The 14505-nt window shown below is 48.1% G+C and overlaps 1 long non-coding RNA gene across 3 annotated transcripts in view; it reads left to right on the forward strand.

The window, feature by feature from the left end:
• Positions 1-13523, forward strand: part of LOC142250574 (uncharacterized) — a 36237-nt gene extending 22714 nt beyond the window's left edge. For 2 of the 3 annotated variants that reach the window (XR_012725217.1, XR_012725219.1), the window contains 8 exons: positions 6770-6842; positions 7333-7378; positions 7917-8005; positions 8124-9071; positions 11974-12046; positions 12440-12485; positions 13053-13143; positions 13262-13523. This is a non-coding gene — a long non-coding RNA (uncharacterized LOC142250574). The remainder of the gene's footprint in view (positions 1-6769; positions 6843-7332; positions 7379-7916; positions 8006-8123; positions 9072-11973; positions 12047-12439; positions 12486-13052; positions 13144-13261) is intronic. The other variant, XR_012725218.1, reaches the window with a different exon arrangement.
• Positions 13524-14505: the final 982 nt, after the last annotated feature.

Consider the following 14505-nt stretch of genomic DNA (forward strand, 5'->3'; position numbering starts at 1 on the left):
ACAGAGGTGCCTACGCACGTGTGCCAGCGGGAGTCACAGGAATATGGCACGAGGGTAGCACAGAGGTGCCCACGCACGTGTGCTTCAGAAACCAGGTGAGTCCGACAGAGATTCAAGGAGCTCACCTGGGACAGGAACACAGCCTGTTAAACGGAATACTGCCGGAGCAGCAAGGCAGGGGCAAGACCTGCAAAATACAATGACGTCTGTACAGTGGCGTGGCAGCACGCTGCCAGACATCCAAACATAGAAGGATGGTCGCGTGCCGCCATGATGGCAGGAGGGGTTTTTAAGGAGATGTAGCTCCAGCCAAGGGCGGGCGCGAGACGGATGTGACCCAATCATGATCTGTGACGTCCTGGCCCGGCCAGTCAGGATTCAGCACATCACCAGCCTCGTTATCTGGCCGTGTGATACCAGTGAGCGAATCAGAAGACGTCACGTGGGGCACATGCTCAACCTCCTGCCTCTGGGTCATAAAGGCGGGATCTTCGGTTTCACAATGTGCAGAGCTAAGGGAAGTCTTGCTGCTTCCCTGAGCATCTATCCTTTGCACACTGTGCAACCACTCCGACCCTCTGCGATGCCGAGCAGGAGGGCACATGGCAGGCAAGGGATGGGAGACCACTCCATTCCTTACAAGGAGTAAACCACTAGGTGTCACCCTTCTGCTGCATCTAGGAGGAGGAAACTCCTGCAGTCTCCCAGGCCTTTGGCGCTGCTGAGCAGGAGGGCTCGCGGCAGACAAGGAATGGGAGACCACCTCATTCCTTGCAAGAGGAGAGCCACGAGATGTAACAGGTGGCCCCAGGCAGAAGTCAGGCAACCGTACCCCGGAACAACAACACGACACAAGGTGCCTGTACAAATGTTAGGTCTTCCCGAGTCTGGCAGTTTTTTAAGTTGGCTCCAGTTGATTCTAAAAAGGCCATTTGCAACACCTACCGTGCCAGCATCAGCAGGGGTACCAAAACTAGCAGCCTGACCACCACCAGCATGATCAGGCACATGTCAGCCAAGCACCCGACTTTGTGGGATGTACAACAGAGTCGAGGAGCAGTGCTTGGTGATGTCACTGCTGCGTCTTCGCTTGTTGTGCATGCGAGCCAATCCCCTGTCCATTCTGCCCGCGAACAAGCCTCCTCCGGCCCTGCACCTGCAGTTGCCCACGCAGATATAACACCATCATCAAGCACGTCCTTGTCCCAGCGCAGCGTTCAGTTATCCATTCAGCAAACCTTTGAACGCAGGCGCATATACACTGCCAACGCCCCACATGCCACACTTCTAAATGCTAACATTTCACGACTGCTTGCACTGGAAATGTTGCCTTTTAGGCTGGTGGAGACAGAAGTATTCTGCGACCTGATGGCGGCAGCTGTCCCACGTTACTCGGTCCCCAGCCGCCACTATTTCTCCCGATGTGCCGTCCCCGCATTGCATAACCACGTGTAACAAAACATCACACGTGCCCTGAACAATGCTGTTTCAGCCAAAGTCCACCTAACCACAGACACGTGGACAAGTGCTTGTGGGCAAAGGCTGCTACATCTCGTTGACGGCACACTGGGTTAATATTGTGGAAGCTGGGACCCAGTATGAGCAAGGGACGGAACACGTCCTTCCCACACCAAGGTTTGCAGGCCCTACCTCAGTCAGGGTTTCACCTACACTCTACAGCTCCGGAATGTCATGCTCCTCAGCCTCCTCCTCCTCCTGCGCATCCTCATCCACTTTACCCTCCACACTAGTCCCAAGTTGGAAGCACTGCAGCACTGCCTCGGCTGTGCTGAAGCTAATCCGCATAGGTGACAAACCCCACAATGCAGAAGAGGTGTGGACAGCTCTGAAACAGCAGGCAGATCACTGGCTCACACCTCTGAACCTAAAGCCAGGAAAGGTCGTGTGTGACAATGGCCGGAACCTGGTGGCGGCTTTGAGGCGAGGCCAGCTGACACATGTTCCATGCGTGGCCCATGTGCTCAACCTCATGGTTCAGCGGTTTCTAAAGTCATACCCAGAGCTGTCTGATCTGCTGGTAAAAGTTCGCCACCTGTCTGCACATTTTCGAAAGTCACCTACTGCTTCAGCCGGCCTTGCCGGCTTTCAGCGCCATTTGCATCTTCCGGCTCACAGACTGGTGTGTGATATCCCCACGCGTTGGAATTCACCTCTGCACATGTTGGTCAGGATATGTGAGCAGAAGAGGGCAGTTGTTGAGTACCTGCATCACCTAAGCCGTCGGGAAATGGGTCAAACTCCACACATAACACCTGAGGAGTGGAGATGGATGTCCGACCTATGTACCATCCGCCAAAACTTTGAGGACTCCACCAAGATGGTGTGCGGCGATGACGACATTATTAGCATCACCATACCGCTTCTCTGCCTTCTAAAATGGTCTCTGCTCAAAAACAAACATGATGCATTGCAGGCGGAGCGCGATGACTTGGAGCAAGAAACAGTAGTGGGTGTGGGTGATAACACCCAGCCCAGCCTCGTCTCATCACAACGTGCAGTGGAGGACTATGACGAGGAGGAGGATGAAGACATGGAGCAACTCTCCGGCCAAATTGAGGATATGATATGCAGTCATATCCTCGGTTCAGCGTGGCTGGCCAGAGGACAGGGTAGATGAGGAGGAGGAGGAGGACAGCATGTTCAGTCATCGTATTGGTCAGGATACTGAAGTGATGGCTGTTAAGAGTCTAGCGCACATGGCTGACTTTATGGTAAGCTGCCTGTCTCGTGACCCTCGCGTTAAGAACATTTGGCCGACAATCATTAGTGGTTGGTAACACTGTTAGACCCACGCTAAAAGGAGAACTTTATGTCTCTTATTCCCGAGGTGGAGAGGTCAGGCAAAATGCAGCAGTTCCAGAAGGCCATAGTTACGGAAGTAGGCAAAGCATTCCCCTCACAAAACGCTAGCGGCATAGGTCAGGAATCAGTGGACAACCAAGGCGTAGAGCCAAGAGGGGCACAAGTCCAATCCGCCAGAGGTAGGGGAACAGTCTTTAAGATGTGGGACAGTTTTCTCAGCCCCTCACATACCACAGCCCCTGAGGTGCGGGGTAGTGCCACAAGAAATTCTACGTTTGCCCAGATGCTCAAGGAGTACCTTGCAGATCGAACAACTGTACTCCGACATTCCTCTGTGCCTTACAATTATTGGGTATCCAAGCTGGACACGTGGCATGAATTGGCTCTCTACGCCTTGGAAGTCCTGGCCTGCCCTGCCGCTAGCGTTTTGTCAGAGCGTGTTTTTAGTGCCGCAGGTGGAATCATTACAGATAAACGCACCCGCCTGTCAACTGAAAATGCTGACAGGCTGACTCTGATCAAGATGAACAAGGGTTGGATTGGGCCAGACTTCACCAGCAAATGACAGCGGAATTTAAAGTTTGTAACAGGAATTTGCCTTGTACCTCCACTCACCCATGGGTACACACTTCTGGACTTTGGCTAATCGCTGGACTGCTCCTCCTTCTCCTCATGCGCCACCATGATGACCGTTACAATAGTTAGGCCTTTGTTTCAGGTATACCCCCAGTGGCAAATTTTTTCGCCCATTCTTTCAGAATGGGCATTCCAACGACAGGAGACCCGCTCCTTTGCAATGGGAACAATGTTTTGAGGCCCTCATGCACGTCTCTATCCAGGGACAATGTGGAGCCTCCCAATTTTTGGCTGCCATGCCAAAGGGCTATACTACAATAGACCCACTTCCTTACAATGGGCACTTCAGTTTTACAGGCCATCATGCACGTCTCTATCCAGGGACAATGTGGAGCCTGACGCTGCCACCGACTGCCACACACGTGCGGTTTTTAAATGCAAGCACGGACGCAATAAGAACCTAACAGGTTTTTAGGAGCGACAATTACTGAGAAGTTTGACACTATCAGACACTGCTGACGTGTATTATTCACTAGACTTGTGCGTTATATACTAGTTTGTGCAAAACGCACACAAGTGCACCTGTACGCTGCCACCAACTGCCACACACGTGCGGTTTTTAAATGCAAGCACGGACGCAATAACAACCTAACAGGTTTTTAGGAGCGACAATTACTGAGAAGTTTGACACTATCAGATACTGCTGACTGACGTGTATTATTCACTAGACTTGTGCGTTATATACTAGTTTATGAAAAACGCACACAAGTGCACCTGTACACTGCCACCGACAGCCACACACGTGCGGTTTTTAAATGCAAGCACGGACGCAATAAGAACCTAACAGGTTTTTAGGAGCGACAATTACTGAGAAGTTTGACACTATCAGACACTGCTGACGTGTATTATTCACTAGACTTGTGCGTTATATACTAGTTTGTGCAAAACGTGCATTTGTACGCTGCCACCGACAGGCACACACGTGCGGTTTTTAAATGCAAGCACGGACGCACTAAGAACCAAACAGGTTTATAGGAGCGACAATTACTGAGAAGTTTGACACTATCAGACACTGCTGACTGACGTGTATTATACACTAGACTTGTGCGTTATATACTAGTTTGTGCAAAACGTGCACCTGTACGCTGCCACCGACAGGCACACACGTGCAGTTTTTAAATGCAAGCATGGACGCACTAAGAACCTAACAGGTTTTTAGGAGCGACAATTACTGAGAAGTCTTACACTATCTGGACTGTTTTAGACTGTGTACACCAGCCCCAGATATGATGAAGGCTGGTATACGGTCACCACTAGGAATGGCTATACACCCTGCCTGCCTGCCTGTATACAGCTACAATAGTCCTGAGAAGGACTCTTCTGGTCACTAGCCTGTATTCCGACCTGGCTATACCCTGCCTGCCCTGCCTGTATACAGCAACAATAGTCCTGAGAAGGACTCTGCTCCTGTACTCCGACCTGGCTATACCCTGCCTGGCTGTATACAACTACAATAGTCCTGAGAAGGACTTCTGGTCACAATGTTTGCAGCCCTGCTACGGAAATAACTATAAAGGGCCGCAAAGCTTTCCCTGAAGCAGCAACACTCTCCCTGCACTGACTGTCTGGATGGCTGTGTGCAGAGCACAGCGCGCCCGCCGGTAAAAAGGCTCGGTCACGCTGTGCAGGCCGGCCAATCACTGCAATTCCACAACTAACAGGGCTGTGGCATTGCAGTGGTCTGCCAGCCAATCCCTGCATGAGAATTTATTGACACACTGCAAAAGTGAATCTAAACCAGAGCAACACCGACGTTTCGGCGTAGAGCCTTTATCAAGGTAGTTGCCTGCAAAGGTGTGAAAAAATGACAAAATGAGTGCATGTATGTACAGGTGGGACACAGAATATATACAGGATAAATACAAAAATATTTACAAAATTGTACATGTAGGGAAAGAACATACATCAATGGTTACAGCTGGATGGTGCGGGTCACAAAGGACAACCGAAATGCATAAAGGGAGGCAAGGTTCTTTCACAATTGCAGAGTGTGCTCTAATAACATAAGGGAGATAAACGTTAGTAGGCATGTTTCAGACAAGGAAGTACCATGGGGAAGAAGGGACAAATGGATTGTCAGGCAAAGGTACAAGCCAAGGTCAATATCCTGGGGTGTGGAGAGCAGAGCAAGCGTAGCAAAGGAAGAATATGGTAGTAAAAGAAATGAGACATGTATAGAAAAAGAAAGAAAGAGGGAAAAAGAGAAAGAGGGAAAAAGAGAAAGAGAGAAAAAAAAGGGAAAGAGGGAGAAAGCGAGAAATGAAAGAGGGAGAAAGAGAAAGAGGGAGAAAGAGAAAGAGGGAGAAAGAGAAAGAGGGAGAAAGAGAAACATTGGCCTCTCCTGCACCAAGCCTATCCCTTGGTTTCAGAGTTTGATTCCCGACCCCTCATTTGCTACAAATGTCCCCAGAACCTGAAGGACACATTGATCAGGGCCGACATTGGTCCCTCCAAACCCACGGTTAAACAAACGTTTTTCTCCAGTCAACGTAAGGGCACATTTCCTTGCTTGCATTGTCTACAGTGCTCACACATAACCAAGGGGGAATATTTCACCCACCCACGTACCGGAAAGAAGTTCCCAATTCCGGGGTATTTTACGTGTGAATCCAACTACGTTATTTACCTCATCAAGTGTCCTTGCGGTCTCGGATATGTGGGTGAAACCACCCAACATATCCGGGACCGCATTAACAAACACAAATCCACCATCCGTTGCAAACAGACCACACTACCGATTCCTGCGCACTTCATCACAGCTGGCCATACAATACCACAACTCAGATTCCAGATTCTGGAACATGTTGATCAACCTCGCCGTGGGGGTAATCGCATCAGAATACTTAGAGAACGTGAGGCCTATTGGATCCACACGTTACAAACTTTGGAGCCCTTAGGGCTCAATAGGGAATATGAGGCCCCTACTTAACCAACTTCTCCAATTTTACCTTGTTTTCTTCTGGTTTGCTCATTAGGTCTCTTTATGCCATTTGACCTTTAACAATGGGGCTTTTTCTTTGTGTTTTTCTTTGTGTTTCTCTAATGTGTTATGAATCTGACCCATGGTGACTCATGGCACTCTAATATGCCTATTGCATTCCAATCCATATATATCTCTATACGAATATACTTTGGCCTTTTATATCCCATTGTGCTTATTGTATTCCTATACTAATAATGTATATTTTTCTCCTTATATATTATGATACCGGTTTTTCCAACAGGCTTTGGCCCATTACATTCCAATATGCTCCTATCATATTCTTCAGCTTGTGTATACTAATGCCTTTTTTCTCCATTTCCCTTTCAGATCTCCCACAATTGATCCCTTCCTCTCCTGCACCTCCCCCTAGTGGCACACTCTCCTCCACGCCCTGCAGCAGGTAATGTCACCCGTCTATAGTATTCCACACCACACACAGCCCTGCACTATTGCAACGCCCTCTCTATAATTCATATGCCTGCCCATACAGCATGTGATTGCACGTGTCACTAACGTGGGCCGCACTATGCGTTCCACATATGCGTCCCACAGCGGGTCACCGGATGTGACGCGTCACTGGATATGACGCGCTCCCCTCCCCTCCACCTTCCATTGCCATCCCTGTGGGCCGCACTATGCGTTCCACATGCGCGTCACCGGCTGTGACGCTTCACCGGATATGACGCGCTCCCCTCCACCTTCCATAGCCATCCCCTCCCTCTTATAATGGCGCCGGACAGCGTCTGGGTCACACGCCACTGCTGCCATACACCCAGCCTCTGCTGTTTTCTACAGGCCGTTACTGCAGGTAACGCTCCCCCTTGCCCTCCCAGGCACCATCTCTGCACCCTGCTATCGACCTCACCAGGCTATGATATTCTCTGTTACAGGCGTTCACCCATCCTCCACAGTGACACTGTCACTCCTCTGCATACGGTATGTAGCTCTCTCCTTGCTCCTTATGGTTGCTGTGCTCATCTGCTGTTCTGTTCCTCTTCCTCCCCTTTCCTTCCTCTCTCTACGTTCTTTCTCTTTCCCTCCTTCTCTCCTTCCCTTCTTTCCCTCTCTTTCTCCCTCTCTTTTCTTCCTCCCTCTTTTTCTGTCTCCCTCTCTCTTTTTTCCTCTTTCTCTCTCTCCCTCTTTCTCTTTCTCCCTCTTTCTCTTTCTCCCTCTTTCTCTTTCTCCCTCTTTCTCTTTCTCCCTCTTTCATTTCTTGCTTTCTCCCTCTTTCCCTTTTTTTTCTCTCTTTCTCTTTTTCCCTCTTTCTCTTTTTCCCTCTTTCTTTCTTCTTCTATACATGTCTCATTTCTTTTACTACCATATTCTTTCTTTGCTACGCTTGCTCTGCTCTCCACACCCCAGGATATTGACCTTGGCTTGTACCTTTGCCTGACAATCCATTTGTCCCTTCTTCCCCATGGTACTTCCTTGTCTGAAACATGCCTACTAACTTTTATCTCCCTTATGTTATTAGAGCACACTCTGCAATTGTGAGAACCTTGCCTCCCTTTATGCATTTCGGTTGTCCTTTGTGACCCGCGCCATCCAGCTGTAACCATTGATGTATGTTCTTTCCCTACATGTACAATTTTTTAAATATTTTTGTATTTATCCTGTATATATTCTGTGTCCCAGCTGTACATACATGCACTAATTTTGTCATTTTTTCACACCTTTGCAGGCAACTACCTTGAGAAAGGCTCTACGCCGAAACGTCGGTGTTGCTCTGGTTTAGGTTCACTTTTGCAGTGTGTCAATAAATTCACTTGCATCACAAAAAATTCTCTTGCTTTCATTTTGAGTGCTGGGGTTATATACTATTTATGACTCTTTTTCCCCTAAGCACCTAAACCAAGTGGTTGAGCCTGAAATTACCATTGCCTTATACTACTACTTCAGAGCTCCCACTGTACCATTTGTTTCCATGACGGCACCTGTTCTCTCTTTTAATGACGAACAAGCCGCCAGTATCCTGGCTAAGGTGACCACAAGAACTCAATTCCTCACTATTCCTTCAGATGAGATCTGCACCCGAGATTATCTGAGGGAGGTCAAGAGGAACACAGCTCTTGAACTGCACGCAGCCACACTAGCTGAATACTATAAAACCTAGAGGATCCCGAGGGGACTCAGGATTTCCCTGAGGCCCACTCTGTTCTCTGAGAATTCAGAGTATTGCAAATCATTTGAGAACATTCTTAACAAATGTTCTTTCGATATTATTCTGCTCACAATTGACTATCTGCAAAAGGAACTTGTCAGCATAGATGCCAGTATCAAGAACATTGAGACCCAACTCTCCCAGACCCTGAACGCTACAGCTCTAGAGGAACTCAAGAACAAGTGTGCCTCTACTATCTCTGAATACCGTGACACGCTGCAAACCCGCAAACGCGATAAATTTGTGCGGGATCAAGACGATTATTTGAAGAACCGTGTCTACAGATGGCATACCTCGCCTCCTACGCGCAACTTCCGCCGTGGCGGGGGATTTTCCTCTGGCTCCGACAGCGACCATCACTCTATGGACTCTCTATCTTTTTTAGGTCAGAAACGGCCCCCAAAAAAACGACGAGGAGGGGGAGGAAGCATCGGGGGACGATCAGATCGCATCACGACCCGCTCCCAGGTAGGGACAATATTGTCTTCAACATATCCAATCAGACACTCTCCCCCCTTGAGACCCAAGTCCTACAGAAGGGCCTGTCATTCTGCCCCACCCCCTCTTTCAGTACCTTCAACTTAGAAAATGACCTCAACAGGTTTTTCAGAAACCTTCGCGTTAAAGCGCATTTTTCTAATAAGAGTCCTGAAACCTGCCCACTGGCCTCCACAACCTCGACCTCCTCCTCCTCTACCGGGTTCACACTCACGGGACTCAATCTCAGAATCCCAAGTAACTACCAACCTCCCCGCTGCTAGCACCCGATAGAGACTTTTATCAATCTAGTCTCCAGGGATGTCCAACTCACAACACCGGACATCAGCAAGGGTTCCTTTCACCTCAAAAACAATATGACCCCTGACGAGCGTAGGGCTTTGACTTCCCTCAAAAATTATAACAATATCGTCATTAAACCGGCGGACAAAGGCGGGGCCATAGTGGTTCTTGATAAAAAATACTACACCGATGAGATACGCCAGCAACTCGGAGACACTACCACCTACAGCCTACTACCGCGTGACCCCACATCTAACATCTCAGCCCTCATATATGAGAAAGTGAGATATTACCAATAGAGAGCCATCATTGATGATAAACTCGGTGAATTTCTCATTAACAGCCACCCGATCACCCTGGTTTTTTATACCCTTCCCAAGATCCACAAAAACGTATCTGCTCCACCCGGACACCCGATTGTCGCATCCACCAATTCTCTTCTGTCCCCTATTTCCATCACTCTCGAGAAAATACTGACTCCCCATATTCCAAAAATTCCCTCTTTTCTGAAAGATACTAACCATTTTCTATCCATACTGAGATCTATCCCTAGTGTTCCTGACAATTGTTTACTTGCTACTCTTGACGTGTTCAGTCTGTACACCAGTATCGGCCACCAGGAAGGAATTCAGGCGTTTTTTTGTTTTTTTTATTATTATTGTTTATTTATAGAGCACCATTGATTCCATGGTGCTGTACATGAGGGGGTTACATACAGAATACATATACACGTTACAATAGACAGACTATCACAGAGGGAAGAGGGCCCTGCCCTTGCGGGCTTACATCCTAAAGGATTTTGGGGAGGAGACAGTAGGTGGGGTGTAGGTTGGGCGGCAGCTCCGCACGGTGGTGGGGCAGCAGCTCCGCACGGTGGTGGGGCGGTTGACTCATTCCTACAGACCCACACCGACCTTTCACCCCCCAAAAAGGCATTTTGCCTTGATATGCTCGATGTGGTCCTTACACATAATTTTTTCTTATTCGAAGATCAATTTTTTCTTCAGTGCAGGGGGACCGCGATGGGTTCTAACGTCGCGCCCCCCTACGCAAACATCTACATGGACCACTTCGAGCATCTCTTCATCTACACCCACCCCCTATTCGAACAACGGGTACTACTATGGAAACGCTTCATTGACGACATCTTCCTGATGTGGACTGGCGACGAGGCGTCACTCAAATCCTTTTTTGATGACATCAATGCTGCTATGAATAACATCTCATTTACTTTTCAGCATAGTGAACATTCCATCAATTTTTTAGACTCTACAGTTATCATCAACCCTGATCGTTCTCTCTCCACAGACTTGTATACTAAACCGACTGATAGGAACAGCCTCCTCTTGCACTCCAGTTGTCATCCAAGACACATCAAGAAGTCTCTACCCCATTCCCAACATTGCCACGTGGACAGGATTGTCTCGGATCCTACCACCAGGGTTTCACGACATTGTGATATGGACAGCAAATTTTCTGCAAGGGGCTATCCACCATATGTAAACCCCCCCCTTCCGGTACTACTCCTAATGTGCGACATGACAAAAGGATTCCGTTTGTGAGTACATATCACCCATTCACTCCCCTTATTAACGGCATTATCCTCAAACATTGGCCTCTCCTGTACCAAGCCTATCTCTCGGTTTCAGAGTTTGATTCCCGACCCCTCATTTGCTACAAACGTCCCCAGAACCTGAAGGACACATTGATCAGGGCCGACATTGGTCCCTCCAAACCCACGGTTAAACAAACGTTTTTCTCCAGTCAACGTAAGGGCACATTTCCTTGCTTGCATTGTCTACAGTGCTCACACATAACCAAGGGGGAATATTTCACCCACCCACGTACCGGAAAGAAGTTCCCAATTCCGGGGTATTTTACGTGTGAATCCAACTACGTTATTTACCTCATCAAGTGTCCTTGCGGTCTCGGATATGTGGGTGAAACCACCCAACATATCCGGGACCGCATTAACAAACACAAATCCACCATCCGTTGCATACAGACCACACTACCGATTCCCGCGCACTTCATCACAGCTGGCCATACAATACCACAACTCAGATTCCAGGTTCTGGAACATGTTGATCAACCTCGCCGTGGGGGTAATCGCATCAGAATACTTAGAGAACGTGAGGCCTATTGGATCCACACGTTACAAACTTTGGAGCCCTTAGGGATCAATAGGGAATATGAGGCCCCTACTAAACCAACTTCTCCAATTTTACCTTGTTTTCTTCTGGTTTGCTCATTAGGTCTCTCTATGCCATTTGACCTTTAACAATGGGGCTTTTTCTTTGTGTTTTTCTTTGTGTTTCTCTAATGTGTTATGAATCTGACCCATGGTGACTCATGGCACTCTAATATGCCTATTGCATTCCAATCTATATATATCTCTATACGAATATACTTTGGCCTTTTATATCCCATTATGATTATTGTATTCCTATACTAATAATGTATATTTTTCTCCTTATATATTATGATACCGGTTTTTCCAACAGGCTTTGGCCCATTACATTCCAATATGCTCCTATCATATTCTTCAGCTTGTGTATACTAATGCCTTTTTTCTCCATTTCCCTTTCAGATCTCCCACAATTGATCCCTTCCTCTCCTGCACCTCCCCCTAGTGGCACGCTCTCCTCCACGCCCTGCAGCAGGTAATGTCACCCGTCTATAGTATTCCACACCACACACAGCCCTGCACTATTGCAACGCCCTCTCTATAATTACTATGCCTGCCCATACAGCATGTGACTGCGCGTGTCACTAACGTGGGCCGCACTATGCATTCCACATATGCGTCCCACAGCGGGTCACCGGCTGTGACGCTTCACCGGATATGACGCGCTCCCCTCCACCTTCCATAGCCATCCCCTCCCTCTTATAATGGCGCCGGACAGCGTCTGGGTCACACGCCGCTGCTGCCATACACCCAGCCTCTGCTGTTTTCTACAGGCCGTTACTGCAGGTAACGCTCCCCCTTGCCCTCCCAGGCACCATCTCTGCACCCTGCTATCGACCTCACCAGGCTATGATATTCTCTGTTACAGGCGTTCACCCATCCTCCACAGTGACACTGTCACTCCTCTGCATACGGTATGTAGCTCTCTCCTTGCTCCTTATGGTTGCTGTGCTCATCTGCTGTTCTGTTCCTCTTCCTCCCCTTTCTTTCCTCTCTCTACGTTCTTTCTCTTTCCCTCCTTCTCTCCTTCCCTTCTTTCCCTCTCTTTCTCCCTCTCTTTTCTTCCTTCCTCTTTTTCTGTCTCCCTCTCTCTCTTTTTTCCTCTTTCTCTTTCTCCCTCTTTCTCTTTCTCCCTCTTTCTCTTTCTCCCTCTTTCTCTTTCTTTCTCTTTCTCCCTCTTTCTCTTTCTCCCTCTTTCTCTTTCTCCCTCTTTCATTTCTCGCTTTCTCCCTCTTTCCCTTTTTTTTTCTCTCTTTCTCTTTTTCCCTCTTTCTCTTTTTCCCTCTTTCTTTCTTCTTCTATACATGTCTCATTTCTTTTACTACCATATTCTTCCTTTGCTACGCTTGCTCTGCTCTCCACACCCCAGGATATTGACCTTGGCTTGTACCTTTGCCTGACAATCCATTTGTCCCTTCTTCCCCATGGTACTTCCTTGTCTGAAACATGCCTACTAACGTTTATCTCCCTTATGTTATTAGAGCACACTCTGCAATTGTGAAAGAACCTTGCCTCCCTTTATGCATTTCGGTTGTCCTTTGTGACCCGCACCATCCAGCTGTAACCATTGATGTATGTTCTTTCCCTACATGTACAATTTTGTAAATATTTTTGTATTTATCCTGTATATATTCTGTGTCCCACCTGTACATACATGCACTCATTTTGTCATTTTTTCACACCTTTGCAGGCAACTACCTTGAGAAAGGCTCTACGCCGAAATGTCGGTGTTGCTCTGGTTTAGGTTCACTTTTGCAGTGTGTCAATAAATTCACTTGCATCACAAAAAATTCTCTTGCTTTCATTTTGAGTGCTGGGGTTATATACTATTTATGACTCTTTTTCCCCTAAGCACCTAAACCAAGTGGTTGAGCCTGAAATTACCATTGCCTTATAATCCCTGCATGAGGGCTGGCTCTCAAAAGAGCGCCACCATGCTGGGTTGAAGACCACGAGTACAGTACGAGTATCGCGAGATTACTCGGTCCCCGCCGAGTAGCCCGAGTACAGTGATACTCGTGCGAGTACCGAGTAGTGACAAGCATACTCGCTCAACACTAATAAACATATGAACAGTTAAGACATAGTCCTCCGTGGATATTGACACAACAGCGACGCGTTTCGGCTACTGGAGTGTCAATAACTTTTGGGCTTGTAAATAAATTCCTGATCACCCTTCAGATTCCACAGCCTCCGGAGAGGCAGACTGGAGGAAGGGCCTGAAGCAGAGTAAGCCGAGGTCCTGTCACCAATGCAACTGGTGACAACTCTCCAGGTCAGGGGTCCCCTGGACGTGGGGCCTCTGAGAGACTGCCGGGTAAGGAACTTTTTACCCGACCCGTTTGAGCAACACCTGGGTCCGTTCCTGTTCCTGGACTGGGATAAAGGGGTTCTGCCTATTTCCTAGAGGCAGCATCAAGGCTAGGTTTGTTTGGGTGGGTGACTTAAGGACCTGGTCCCGTTCCCGTTAAATAAAAATGTTTTTATGTGCAACATTTAAAAATGAGCCTCCCGCAAGGGATGATTAACCAATGTGCTTGAATGTAAAAAGTTTAGTATAATTGTACATGTTTACCTGTTTTTTTATCTTTCAGCAAACAAAAATAAACCGGTGGTGGTCGGGCAGCCCGTGAATGGTCTGCATTAAACCAAGGGGGAATGTGACGCCCTGGACTAGCCAGGTAGTCACAGGTAGACCCCCTGCACAAACACCAGCCCCTAATAAGGTGACAGCAGCCAACCTACAAAACCCTGAGTCCCCTCCCTCAGGGCTCAATGGTCACACCAGGGGGCGGAGCCAGACAGTTGGCCATGCCCACTGAGGAGTCCAGTGGGCCAGAGCCAGGAAACACAAGCGGATGATGAGGGACAGGAGTGAAGGAGAGTGGAGCAGTTGGAGAGTGGAGGAGTGAAAAGGAGTAAAAAATCTGCAAG

This window comes from Anomaloglossus baeobatrachus, chromosome 9, assembly GCF_048569485.1.
Source record: "Anomaloglossus baeobatrachus isolate aAnoBae1 chromosome 9, aAnoBae1.hap1, whole genome shotgun sequence".
Classification (NCBI taxonomy): Eukaryota; Metazoa; Chordata; class Amphibia; order Anura; family Aromobatidae; genus Anomaloglossus; species Anomaloglossus baeobatrachus.